Consider the following 14,770-nt stretch of genomic DNA (forward strand, 5'->3'; position numbering starts at 1 on the left):
AGGCTGAGCTTGATGACATTTGCCCCAGAACATATCAGCATGAGCATGCTGAGCCCCTCCTGGTTTAGGGATGACAGGTAGCATCACAGGAGACTGGAAAACTGGCAAATGCTGTTCTTCACATCCCATAAAAAAACCTGTATCAGAACCAAAACAAACTCCCAAAATGAAAAAAAAAAAAATTCTAATTGGTCAATCAGATTTCAGGTCTTAAGAAACTGCCAAGAGAAACAAACCATCCAGAAGGCATCCACAGAACAGTGGATGTTCCAGCATGAAATTATCAACAATAAATCAGAAGTAAATAAGTTGCAGGTACCATAGGAAGCAGTGAATGTTGGTTATCTTGATACTACTGAGACTTTTTACCTTGTCCCAATAGATGTGTGAATGAGCTAAGGAAATGAGATCTTGGTAGAAGGTAAAGAAGAGGGCTGCAATACTGGTTGGATTGTTAGAATCTGAGTAATTGTCAATGTGTAGTCATCAACCACAACATCAAGATAGATAGAGCTGGGAAGTACTGGTGTGCAGTAAGGGCAGGGAGGCACAACAGGTGCAGGGTCCTCTCCTGACAGTAAAATTCCAGCGAAGTCTGTTGGGGGAAAGTAGCAGTTCTGAAAAGAGAAGAAAACTATTTGGAGTTTCTATTACCAATGAGCTATACTTAAACCAACGTGCTCTTCATGCTGAGAGATAGAAGTGGAATTATTCTGGTATATAAATAGAGGTGTTCTGTGTATTGCATATGGTTGGGTCCTACACTGCAAGAGAGAGGGACAACATTGTATTTCATTTTGGGCAAAAAGCTTCAAGTCAGATGCATCCATCAGTTGGAGAGAGACTGGAGGAGAGCAGTAAGAATGATCCAGAGGTCCAGAAAATATGACCTGTGAAGGAATGATTAAAATAGTTACATTTGTTTAGTCTAAGGAGAAGAAAATGGAAGATGTGAGAACAGCCTTCAAGTATGCAAAAGGTTGCTGTAAGGAATAAAGTAATAAATACATTTTTCATGTACTACTGGGGATAGGAGAGACTAAAAATTCTGTAATTTAACTACTAAAATGTCTGTAAAATAAGCTCAAAGTTTATCATTAGGAGAACTTCTGAATGGCAAGTGACATTTGGATAGTGGCAGATTCCCTGTTGCTGCATTTCTTTGAGAACAAGTCAAACTGTTCTTCATGGATATTTGTCAGGGAGAGTTGATCATTCCTTCAGGCAAGGGCAGAGTTAGAACCTTCTTAGTCTCATTATTATAAATATGTCTTGAATGACTAAGTATTCTTTTCAGGTCTTCTAAATGTAATTTTTTTTATTCCATAAATAGGTAATTTATCTTTTCTCATAGCACTGAAAGATATTTAAATGTGAGTTTGATGTCTCAACTAATTGAAAAGTTGAATTATTTGACCTAGTTGAAAATATTTGACCTTTGACTAGCCAGTAGTAGAAAGCTGCTTGCATCCTGGGTACTGCAAAACAGTAATAACAAAATGTGCAGGCAAAGAAAGTAAGGATGCAAGGTGCAATTTTTCAGTGGCAATTTAATGTAGATTTCAGCTGAGTACTTCAGAAGCAACTTATATGAATTATTCCTTAGAAAACTTACTACTTCCAAAAAATAGATTGGACAGAACCAATTCTAGTTAGGTACATGACAAGTTATACATGTTGATAACAACATGGCAAAACAACAACCAAACTAACTATAGCTGGTTTGGTTTTGGGTTTTTTCCCCACAAACACCTCTGCACTGTCATGGTGAAGGATCCCCTTTTCAGAGAAAAAGATAGATTTCATATCTGTTATTTATGTGAAACCTGTAGGAACTTAGTATCTGTGAGCTTCTGTTCTCTGTCCTGATTCGAGTCCATGGGCCAATTTCCCAAAGTGTCCCCTGGATAGGAGGATGGTTCTGCTGCATGGAAGTGCCCAAGGCAGCACAGCTGCACAAGCCTTTGGCAGCCAGGCCAAAGCAAGCCCAAAATGAGGTACATGTAGCCTTCCTTAGTAATTTCTGACATGTTGTACTTTCTTCAGGTAGAAATTATGTTATGACAGCTTGTCTCTAGTTTAAAGAAGGACACACACACACGATTCCTGCCACGTGCATGATGTCCCAGTACATCTGTTTGTGGCCATATTGCCATCTCTCTATGCCACAGTTTCACCTTTGTTTAAGCAAGGGTGATTATGGAAGTTGTAAAGGCTGCAGGTGTAGATGCACTCTTCTTATTCAGCAGTTTTCACCTGAATCAAATCAGTTTAGTCTGAGTCATGGAGGTTCTTTGTGTTTGACAGGCACTATAACTCTTACACTGAAAGTGGGGCTCAGTGGGATTAGAGGATCTGATGGGGGTCACAGACCTCCAGCCATTAGCCAGCAGATACCTTGGCACCTGCTGTCCTGCCATAACCAGCAGGACTCATCTTTAGATCTCCTGGGGTCCAGAAAGCTTCAGAGTAGTAGCCTCAGTGACTCTTTGCTTGCCAACATGTTTTCAAACATTCTTGACACAGGCCAATTTCTGTGTGTAAAAAGGAAAAAACCAAAACAAGCAACCAAACTCTAAACCTAAAACAAACTCCTTGCTTCCTTGAATACAAATGAAGCTTCTCTGGCCTGTTTGTAAAGTTGTTTATTTCTTCCCAAGAGGATGACTAAAGCCAAATAAAATCTGCCAGTAATTCATACACATTTTTCCCTGACTGTACCCTTATCTTTTTTTTCTCTCCAACCCCAGGCCGATTTATTATTCTCTTCTGGTTGCTATGGCTCTGTAAAATATATATATTTTTTCTATCATCTGTTTATAATATTGACCGGTTTCCAGTGTAGAGCTGGCCCTGTCTCCTCTCTAGTATTCCAGGATTTTAGATTAAAACTGTATGGAGATTAGCTGCGTTTTTTAGCTCTGTGAAGAAGTATAAATCAACATCAATTTCAATTCAACAGAACCTGTTATGCGGTGAACTCTGCTGCGTGAATGCTGAAATTGTGGCACAGTGAATTGCTGTAGGTGAACAGAACTCAACCAAGTGTGCAGGGGCTGCGTGCCTGTATTCTGCAAAGGAGTATGGAAACATTAAGTCACTGGTTCCAATTTAACCCAAGTTTGTCATGGCCAAAAGCTCTCATCATCTGATAGTTATTCAGCAGTCCATGAGAAATTGGTTGGGTTTTAGCAGAATTCCTCTTAGATGCTGCCCATAAAACAAGCTGTTTGTGAGTAGCAGCTCAGATCGAGCCTGGTCCTTTGCGTTTTTGTATGCTGCGTCCTGCACTGCTACAATAAATCCCCTTCTCCCAAGACTGCTGCCTTTGAGTTCACCTCCCCAGTACTTCCCATCCCTTCCCCATCTCCTAAGCCAGCCTTGTCACATCCCCTAGCTTCCAGCTGGGATGTACGTGCTGTGAGTGGTACCAAATGATGTGCTGGCTGATGAAACAAACCGGTTGCTGGTGTGCTGAGTGTTTGGCTGATGAGCTGGGCACAACAGGCAGCTGTCAAGCTCGTGCTTTGGTCCCTAACCTGTAGCTGGCTTCCTCTGGAGCCAGTGGCAGAGCTGAAGTTGTTTGCAACAGAATTGCCAGATGTAACTCTTGTAAATTGTCTTTTAAGGCATTGCAGCGAAGTGCTGGCTGCCATAGACCTGGCCCTTTTTACTCCCGGTTTTAGATCTGGATTCCCTTGCTGAAATTAATGCAGGTCCCCTCTTCAGGCTTGCAAAGCTTAGTATGATTGGTCAGTTTGTATGACTGTAATTTTTGGGGCCTTCAGAGTTGGATGCCTCACTTGTGAGGCAGGGATACACGCAGCTCTCTTTTGTGGGTGGGTGCTGAGGCACAGGCTTGCCAGTCCTTGGACAGCAGCTTTGCAGTGGCCTTGGCCATGGCTGAGGTTTCCCTGGCTGTGAACTAGCACGCAGCTGGTGGCCTGTCCTTCCTGTCTGTGAGTCCTCTCTTGATCAGAGTGGTTTCAGGTGTGGGTGATACACTGAGAGGACATAGAGCAGGGACACAGCTGTGCATGCCAGCCACCAAGTGTGTGGTACGTCTGTTCTTCCTGGCAGCACAAATGGAGTTGCATGGTCTTGGATTTTGTGTGATAACATTGATTTCTCTTCCTGTTTCCAGCAGGAAGGGTGTTGCGCCTTTGCAATACTGGAGGCACCCCTGTGCCAAACTCAGTCCTGACCTTTGCCTTGAAGTACTGTCACTTCATCAGCCATTGATGGGATAAGCTGGCCATTATTTTTTGCTGCTTGTTATGGTTTTAGTGAGTAGCGTCTTTTTGGCCTTTGCTTGTGACTTGCTGGGACCTTGGGCTGCACTAGAGAATCTCTTCCCCACACATTCAATTCAGCTGCAGTATAGAAAAACCCCTGCTGTCCTTTGGCCAGGTTTGAAAAGTGCATGTTGATTTCCCAGGAACATGAGAGGAAGGGACCAGCACCACTGCTGAGTGACGTTGCCTTTTGCTTCATTAGCACAGGTGCTGTGAAGCAGGGCTGGGCATGAGACTCCTCCCAGTCAGAAGTGCTGCAGTAGGAAAGCATGACTGGAAACCCAGGAGTTTCCAAGGGCACCTGTACTTTCAGTTTACTTAGAGGATGAAAAGTCTATTGTCTTATGTTGTCATTAAGCTAGTTACATAATATAAATTAAAGTCTTTTCTTCTCTACCTACCTAATCTCCCACAGTTTGGACTTTTTCCCTACCCTGCAGTTTGTCTGGATTCATGGTTATTTCCTGTGTCTTGCTGTGGAAGCCACTGTTGTCTTTACAACTCCTAGTTCTTGGCTGGGAACAGGTCTCTGACCTTTTCCAGCCCCAAAGGATAGGTTCACAGTAAGGCATGGAAAGACTTTGCCAGGAGCAAAGGCACAGAAAGCCTTTGTTGCTTATAAAAGACTTTGTTGAAATAGAAGGAAAGCTGTCTTCCCCGAGACTGCTTTACTGATTACATAGTATTTCCAGGCAATAAGTGAGGGATCTCAGTGCTGCCTGAAAGAGAAGGCTTGTTTGTAGCTGCTACTGCAATTTAGATAAAGTAAATTTAGGCCCAGTTTGAGCTGGCGAGATTTCAACTGATGCTGTCCCTTTTAATTCTGTCAGCTCATGTCCTGTTCCTGCCTGGGAACTGAACTTGGCTTGTTGTTTTTCAGCTGCTCAGTACAGTTCATTCAGTTGGTTTATTTAAAAAAAGAAAAAGGAAAAAAAAAAAAGGGTGGAAAATTTGTCTTCTTTCTGTGTTTTACATCAGTCCATGAGCCCTGATGCTGCTCCCAGAGGGTTAGAGATGGATCAAGCACCAAGACTTGTTACTTTGATACATGGTTATACTTAGAAATGCACAAGTTGTTTTAGCTTTCATATTGCAGGTGGGCTGCTATTGGGAGAGGGAGGGAAGAAGCTGGCACAGAGACCTGGAGGAAGCTGTGTGATGCATCTCTGAGCAGGGCTGCTGCAGCAGCCCAAGTGGCAGAGGGACAGCCAGCAGGCCCCACGCCCAGGGACGCCTGGATGCTGGCCCCTAGCAGGTGTTTATCCAGAGTGGCTGCAGTTCAAGATCAGGGCTGATCTGGCTGATGCTGTCTGCCCAAAGTGGAGGGGAGCCGAGCTCTCTGCCGGAAGCCTTTTCTTCCATCCTACCCAGAGCCTCCCCACTGTAGGAGAGTGAGGAGGAGCCCACATGTTACACACCAGCAAGCTCTGTGAGGAAGAATATCTCTTAACCCTGGGATAAAGGAAGTGGGAGAGAAGCTGCACATGGTCAGCCCAGCAGCCTTGGATAAAAGGCTCTGTCCCCTGTTCTGAAGGAGGAATGCAGGACAAAGGAAACAGCACAGGGAAGGCAGAAAACTCCCCCTCCTGCTGGTGTGAGGTCCTTTGGCCTCTCATATATGAGGTCTTTGTCCCACCCGGCCTTTCCTGGGAAACGGAAGCAGCCGCTTTAGCAGTTAAAAGCTTCTGCAGAGAACAGTATTGCCTCCTCCTATGGAGGAGCTGAAAGCAACAACACAGAGGGATTGTTCTGCAGTTGCAAGAGCATCCTCTCTCACTGCCTGTGTGCAATTGTTTGGGATGCACAGAGAAGAGTTTGAAGGTTACACGTACTGAGTAGCCTTCTGAAAAGGGCTGTGTTTTCCCTTGACAGCTGCCAAGCCTATGTTAGATGAAACTGCAGAGTAGAGTAACTGCAGATGAACTGCAGAACTGGAAGTTGGGTTCACTGTTACATATCCACCTTCTTACACATTCTATTGAAGATCTGTGCAGCAAGTGGTGCTCAAACTGTGCTTTCTGACTAACCCACTCTGCCTGTGAGAGTGGCAGTGTGAAGAGCTCATTACAGACCATCTTCTGTCAGCCTCCGAGCCAAAGATCCTTTGCAGCAGCCTGCTCAGCCAGGAGGCAGCAAATGCCCACAGCAGGGGAAGGGTTTTGTTCTTGGTGGGAAAGAGAAACTGGGAGAGTATATTCAGAGGCCGTGGGCAGCCCAGAACCTGAGGGAAGTGGGCTCTTGTGTTTCTGATTTAAAATTAGGGGCTTAAAGGAGACTTCTCAGAACAATTGGGATGGTGTTTCAAAAGATGCTCCATAAACAGGCTGTCCATTTTGCATTTGAACCATAAATACAACTCTTGGAATAAGTGTGTTTCTCTTGCAGAACTGTAATAGGTTGCCAGAGCTCAATGCATAACTATTTTATGCAAGTATGTGTGAATGTAGTTTTTCTGTTTCCTGCCCTTTGGCCTCCTGCTTTGCCAAAGTAAAACAAAAGTTTGGCCTGTGCAAGCTTTAAATTCCTGAAAATTTAAGGGAAAATAATCAACCACTGAGAAAGATGACACAGTGCTCTCTTGAAGACCTCTGCCCTCTTGTCCATTAAAAGTCCCAGAACTAATTCCCGAGTAATTAGAACCTTTTTTTGAAAGGGTTATGATGTGATATCTTTGTGGATGTTTTCTCACAGACCATCTCCTTTCTTGCCATTTCTTAAATAATTTTGCTAAAAGAGATGCTCTGGTGCAGTCTAACAGTCTCTATGTCAGATGTCTGTGCTGTGAAGGCTATTAAAGAAAGCTGCTTGCATATTCTTTGGGTTCTTCAGAGGCAGATACTGCCTTTGCTTTCCCTTCAAGCTCCTTGAAAGCTCTTCAACAGAAATGTCTTATAGATGCATATTGAGGGGAAGATCACAAGTGGCTGTACAGGCTCATGGGTCCATCTAAGTATCCACCCTTCTCAGTGGCCTGCACATGTGCAAGTATGTAGGAGGTCCAACAACAAGGAAGAAAGTTTTTCTCACCTGCTGCAATTCTATTCCCTCACTGAGGACATTTAAAGGTTGCCAGTTGCTGTGGGTACCAGTCTTTGTTCTAGTTGCACCTGGCTGGGAAACATTCATGTAACTATAAAACATTCTGGATTTCCTGTGCCAGAACACAGGATAAGGTTTTTAAATGACAGGCAAGTATCCCTTCAGACTGGTCGTGTGGGGCCACATGATCTGTAGATAAACTGTCATTAAATACCTGTTTTGAGCCAAGTCCTTACCTGACAGATCCTACTGTATAATATAATTTCTGGTTCCTGGGCCTCCACCCCATCCTGAGGCTATTCGCTTTTTGAAACTGTTGATGATGGATGTAACTGCCACCCTTTTAAGGGTGCTGCAAAATATCTCCTTCACATGAAGGATGCAGAAAGGTGGTAGCAGTGCAACTGGGCAGAGGTGGAAAGGACTCTTGCCTAACCTGGAGCTCAGAATTCAGCAAGCACATCACTCCTGCTCCATTATGTTTGCTAGAACAGGAGGATGGAGAAAGTAAGAGGAAACTGGGGGAGGTGAAAGCACCCCAACCCTGCAGCACCCAAGGGCAATGAGTGATAGAGGGGGTATAGAGGAGCAGCAAACTTTTGTGGGACTGAGAAGGAGCAACTCACATCTTGTGTTCATTTTCTTTTTCTGCCATACTCAGCAATGCCAGCTAAGTCCATTCATGCTGCCATACCTTCTTCCAGCTTCCCCTTTCTGGAGGAGGGAGCCATGCAGCTAAATCTGTAGATGGGTGCAAACTGTGTTGCTGCAAAAACAAAGTGAGAAATGCAACCTGCCCTGGACAATGCTTACACAAAGGGGACACCAAACACGGTGAATGTGCCAGCTCCTGGTTCTGCTGATTGCAAGGGCTGCAGAAGCCTGAGGGGAACAAAGTGGAGGAGCTAAACGAAGTTTAGGAGGAGGGAAAGTGAGGGAGGAGGTGGCTGGTGGAGCAGGCTGTACAGAGTCAGGAAGAGGACAGGGGGCCCACCACTTGCAGAGGGTGGGAGTGTGCCCTGGGCACTGAAGTCACTTGCTGGGAGCCTGCGTAAGAAATTCCCAGGGTTTGCAGTCATGGAAATTGTACATACATGTAGCACGGGACAGGGAGAAGGAGCAAGCCAGATGTGCAGATCTGTAAGGGATGGAAAGGTCTTGGAAAACAGGAGGGGTAAAGGAGGCTCAGATCTAAATTAGTTATTGTACAATAGCATTTATTTTTTGTTGGTTTTGTTTTGATTTGTTTTGCTATAATACTGCACTCTGCAATGTTGCAGAAGGCATCTGGGTGCCTGGGATCTACTTTGTGATAAGAAAAACAGCGTTTGCAACTCCATCAGTGGAAGCTGCAGTACAGTGAGACACATTTTCCATCATCCCACTGCCAATAGTAGTGGCGAGTCAAAGCACAACTCGGATAAGTGAGGAATCACCTTGCCCTGCTGGTGATGTACCCTGGGAAGGTATAGGAGGCACTTCATTGGGCTTTCAGTTCAAAGAATTTAATGATCAAGTAAGTTTAAATGTGTTTGCATAAATTGATTTGGCTCTTTTGAGAGGGTTGTTAATTTTCCAGACTTAACACCCTGGAGCTGTACAGTAATCAATTTTGTATTTTCAACCTGCAGAGCAATTTTTAAAAAATAATCTGCATCATGCTTCTTTGCTTTCTGAAACTGTCTTCAAACCTCAGAGGTCAAGAAAATCTGGTTTTTTCCCTGCTGTTTTTTTTTTTTAAAAGAACCTTTTGCCTAGGCTCCTTGTTTCTAAAAGCCCAATTTGAATCCCTGCAGTGGAACTATTGTTTAATTGTATTCCTGGGATTTAATTCTTCCTAAGGGATCTTCTCTATGCTTCATGTCTGCAGCAGGCAGCAGCACTGTGTGAATTTTCACCTCTTTGGAGTGCCAGGGCTGGAGCTGTTCCTGTTTCCAAGGCAGGAGATAAGGGGCAGCAAAATTGAACCAAAAAATAAAACCAGGGAGGAAAAGCATTTTTTCAACATAGTGCAGATGTATCACAGCTTTGTTTCTACTAATTCCTTCTATGTTCTTAAAACATGTTCATCTTGACTTGAAAACAAAATTACAGTTTGCCAGTGGGCCCCACAGATTATATCCCAATTGTTTGTTCCCTTTACCAAGCCATGTGTGCAGTTTTTTGTAGGTTAGGAAACTAAGCTTGAGACTGAATTTAACATGGATTATCCTAGTTTAATGTGGCTGGAAAATGAGTCTGAATAAAGTATTTTTATTTATACTCTGTTTTTTTAAAAAAATAATCCATATAATTAGTTGCAATAACAGTATTACTTTGAAATACTTAGGCACAACATTCATCTTTAGCTTTTGTATCAATTTATTATAGCTAACATCTTTGCATGCATGCTTATATTTATTATTGAGCTAGTTAGAAATATATTAAGTAGGTCTGGTGAAGAACATAGCTATTGGATTCTGTGTTTGCCTTCAGTTTCTCTCAATTAATTCTAGCTGTTTGGTCTGCAAAACGGAACTGAAAAACAGCATCAAATCTTACTTGTGACAGATTGCCAGATTACTTTTTTTTTAACAAAGCCAGACTGAATATTAAAAATATGTTGGAGAAAATGCATTTATATAATAAATTATACAGACCATGCAAGGGGTAATGGCAAGGCAATAAATTATGTTGTTTCTGTAAGTATTGGATAAGCTGCATTCAATTTAAATGTCTGGCTGCATCACTGTCATGCTGGTCAGGAACTCACTGGGGGCCTTTATAACATTCCTGCACCCATAAGTCATGGAGTTAAAATCCTTCTTTGCCCTCAAATACACAATTTCTCTGAGTTATGCAGGCTGACATAGGCGACTTGCTGCCTGCAGTTTAGCTGAGATCTCTGAGTCAAAATGCAGGTTTGTAGCCCTTAGAGCAGCCAGTTTTCACACTGCTGAGCGCTGCAGATAATATAGGTCTGGCTCATGTGAGGGATGCAGTGCATCTTGTTTGTGTGCCAGCATCCCCAGTGCCACACACTGATGCAAATTTACTGAGGTTTTTTTTGGGTTTTGTTTTGTTTTTTGGGGGTTGGTTTGGTTTGGTATCTTGGGGTTTTTTGTTTGTTTTTTGTTTGGTTTGGGTTTTTTTGTAATTATTCTTTTATTTTTAGACCAAGGTAGCAGAGAATTGCCAAGCATTGTACTAGCATAGCTAAGCAACATCACTGCTCTCAGGGGGTGATCCAGGTAGCCCTGCTTTTGCAGGGGACAAGCAGGACTGTTTCTTTCAGCATCATCTTGCACATGTCCCCAGATAAAATAACCATGTAATGATGGCCTGGCTTCCCCCAGAAACAGGAGGAACAGAAACATGCTCTTGAAGGATATGAGTCTAGAGTGGCTGTTTTCCCAACACCAAGCACATGTAGTAATTAGTGTACTTAGGGCTTCCCCCACTCTGTGCTGTTATCAGCTTCTAACCAGTAACACACTGTGCAGGTGGATTTATCTGGCTGATTACTCAGCACAGTTTAACCCCTCTGTTGCTGATTTTAGCTGGCATTTGGAAGGAGGAGGTGTCTTTGAAGAGGTAGGGAGGAATGCTCAGGCTGCAAATCTGTTCTTCTAATTTTAAAATTCATCTCAAGAATAAAGTGGTTGGGACCATGTTAGAAGGGGCAAGTCTGTGGCCTCTGGATGAACCAGGGTGGTGCAATTTGAACTGCCTTTAAGACAGGCTGGGGACAGAAGCCTGCATGGACAGGAGAAAGGCTTAAAGTTCCCTTGCTGTATTCTTGGTGGTAGAGCAGCATCAGCTCTTTGTTTTCCTCCTTAAGATTCCAATGCACATGCAAGAGAAGATACTGGACGCCCAGATGCCCAGAAAGTGTTCACCATCTGCTCTGGGTTCAGGGTAGCCAGCTCACTGGAGATATTCCCTTACTCTCTTTCAGCCTGGGGCTACCTTTAGGATGGAGCTCTCTCTTAGCTCCAGTTACTCCTCTAAGTTTGCTGTCTTTTTCAATTTACTCCCTGTGGCAATTAAGGGAGTAAGGACTCCTAACAGGATCCATATATGGAAAGCTGTCAGGTTTAAAAAAGAAATTGAAAATACAGTGGGAAGTAATCTGTGTTTCTCTCTAGAACTAGGTAACACTACTTGAGTGTAGATTGTATGCATTATACTGTTTATAAAACATCCCGAGGCCAAGAATATGACTTGGTTTTATTTCTTTAGGCATCAGCTATATTTAGTCAAATTAAAGGAGGGAGGGGGAACGCAGTCTGAGAAAATACATGAGCAAAGTTAGACAAAGGAAATTTACTAGTCTACAGTGGAATGGTTCCCTCTGAGTTATTTCCCCAGTTCTCATTACAGAGCAGTTGGATAGTAAAGTTAGGAGAGGTTGTGCAGTTGAATTATGACTTCTGCTGCATGAAGGAACCTCACCTGCTTTATGTGAGCTGTAAAAGAAAATTGATAATGGCATTTTAAAGACTTCAAAATATGGGTGGCTTAACAGAGTGGTCTGGTATAACTGCTGCTTTTGCATAAAAAAATAGTACAAGAGCTGGTCTATGGCAGATTTAGAGACTTTTCATTTTTGTAGAGCTAGAGAGAGGTTTCAGATTTGCTATTATAAATTATGAACTAAAATAGTAAGTCTGAATTGAAATGTTTTAATGATTTCCTTGTTGAGTTCTTAGAAAATCAATACCTCCCTATGAAGCAGTCGGATTTCATGGAATTGGCAATCCTCACCAGAAAGAAAAGTCAGAGCTTTTTGTTAAAACATAAACTTGCAGGAAAAGAACAAATTTCAAAATTGTGAGGATGAGTCACCTTGCTGTGTTAGGCTTAAGGCTTGGTAGTTAGTGCCCATTCCAAGCAGGAAGGTGCAAGAGTCCCAGAGCATACTGTGGGCAATCCTGTATATTTACAACACATCCCCTGCTCCCATGGTAACTGCTGAAGGATATGAATTTACCCTGGGGCAGATTTGGTACCTTAGCTCATGGTACCTTAGTTTTGGTACCTTAGTTTACCACGAGGCAGAAGTATTCAGCAGCAGTCAGCTTGTTTGCAGTAAATCAGAGCCTTAGTTTCCTCCTGAGAATTTGCTGATTTATCCATAGGCTTAAATAATTTGGATTTAACATTTTAACATATTTTCTTTTAGTTCCTTTGCTTTTAATTTCTCCTGTTGATGGCTAGATCATTTCTGTGCTTTGTCGCCTGTCCTATGAATTTGACAATTACCTGGTCTTGTCCTGGAACAACTTCTGATGACTGTTGCTTTTGCTGTGGTCATCTGAAGAAATGAGGCTTACCCAGTTGTGGTGTTCTCGTCTCTGTCCTGTTTTGAAAACATGAATGTGAAAGGTAGGAAGAGAAGATACTCTCCCTGTTTCCAGCATGAGGCAATAGAAAGTGATTATCTAGTCCTTTGTTACTATAATTTCTTAGCTTTTGCGGCTACATGTCATGTAATTCAGGCTGTTCTCAGTGCTGTAATGGTCTCTGTAAAAGAGTTGATCTTACATCCCACATGGGTGACAATGCAGCAAGTGGAAAAATGGGTTTCAGGGTGTAATTCCAAATTTCTTGAACTCCCACAGGTTTTAATTTGGCTTCGTGTTATTTGCAGAATTTTTTTGGTGTGATTTAATTGAGTAGTCAGTGTGAATTTTGTGGTGTTCGTGTGTATGCAAGGGAGAGGGAGATTTTCTAAGTGTTCAATGTTCACATGGATATAAACAGGTGGGTTTCCAGCAGAGACATTTGCATTTGAAAACCTGCTCTAAACGGGCTGGGCTTTCCCAGGAGAAGTAGCACTAACAGTGAAACGCAACGATCGATCAGCATAGAATTGTGTGAGCATTTGATGGGCAAAATGTTGTGGTATAAAGACAGGGCCCAAGAATAAGCTCTTTGTGGCTTTGTTTCATTCCTGAAAACTGTGACTGAGAGGCTTTTATCATTTTAAAAAAATTAATCAGCCACATTTTGTCTAACTTGGAAAATATCACAAGATATCCCTTGCAACATTCTAAGTGTGATTTCTTTAATCAGATTTTGATACTAAAAAAAATAATTTTTCATTTGTCTGCTTATATTTCCTCAACTCTAATAGTAAAGTAATATTTGAACCAGTCCTTTCAGTCACAGAGCTGAAAGCGTGTAATTTAGTGTACATAACAGTAAACTCTTTGAAGCAGCTTGCATTCACTATGTTTTCTTTCTTTCCTAATTTTAACTAAGGAAAACATTCCCTTACTTATCACAGCACTTCTGTTACATGCCTCATTTTTCAGGCTAAGTTTCTTATGGTATTTAGAGTTTATTTTAATTCTTAATTAAATGAGCTTTAAAGCAGGAAATTCATCTGCAAAAACATATATAATAAGTGTTCAAACCCACACCAATGGGGACACCCAGTGGAGACGCTCTGAGTTGCCCAACATTACAGCCCGGAGCGGGCCAGCAGCTCCTCATCAGAGAGAGGACTTCAAATATTTTTAACCACAGCAATTCTTAGGGAACTCTCATTAGTTTACCTGGCTGCTGTTGAGGTCTCCCTCGAAGCATCCTGCCCTTGCTGCCCTTGCACAAGTCTGCACTCACCGTTGTGGTGATCCTGATGCACAATTATTGCATTGGGGTATGTTGTTTAATGTAACTGGGAATAGGTTGCAATTACTGGCAGTTCAGAAAGTGTTTCTCTTGCTGTTGCAGATGCTGCCATGTTCATCTGTTAGCCCTATAGATATTTAAGAGTTGTCCTGTTGTGATGTGTTTGGAAGGTGATGTGGGAAGGTTAGGTGAAGATTTAGGTGCCCATGGGGAGGGCAACTCTCTAAATTGGATCCTGCTCCTGTAGCGTGGGAGATGCACCAGTCTCAACAGACAGCAACAAAAATAACCACTAGCGTTTTGCAGTCTGCACTGGAATTCCTAGTCCTCTTCCAGTGGGCAAGGCCTCCTTTCCTGCTGAGTTCTAAATGTGACCTTGTGGTTTCTTGGGAGAGACTACAGCGAGGACAGCAGCCCAGAACACCTTCATGGATGAGCTTGGTCAAGGAGAGGAGCACTGGGCCTGCCACTGACTTTGGAAGCAGGCAGGCAGTACTCAGTTCATCCCTGGGGCACTACAGCTATCTTAGATGGCAGAATGTAGATTCCAGGTTGTTTATTGTATGTACAATAAAGCTCTGCTTGGACACAAGACCAAAGATAAAAGCAGTCAGCTAGGCAGCATTACCACACATGCTCCAGGAACTGCGTGCAAATGGAGCGTGCTTTAATTGCTGTGAATGCGGTCATGGCTGGCTGTTTTACTTCTAGTTCACTCAGAAAGCAAGCATTACTCTTTCCTGTGATGGGGCAGCATCAGACAGATGGGTTCTGGTGTGCCTTCTGGCATGCACTAGCTGTGGAACATGAGATTATCT

The 14,770-nt window shown here is 42.8% G+C and overlaps 1 protein-coding gene across 3 annotated transcripts in view; it reads left to right on the forward strand.

Annotated features, from left to right (window-relative positions):
- SUFU (SUFU negative regulator of hedgehog signaling) overlaps positions 1-14,770 on the forward strand; it is an 89,684-nt gene that overhangs the window by 28,402 nt on the left and 46,512 nt on the right. The window lies entirely within an intron of this gene.

The sequence above is a fragment of the Poecile atricapillus genome, chromosome 6, assembly GCF_030490865.1.
Source record: "Poecile atricapillus isolate bPoeAtr1 chromosome 6, bPoeAtr1.hap1, whole genome shotgun sequence".
Taxonomy (NCBI): Eukaryota; Metazoa; Chordata; class Aves; order Passeriformes; family Paridae; genus Poecile; species Poecile atricapillus.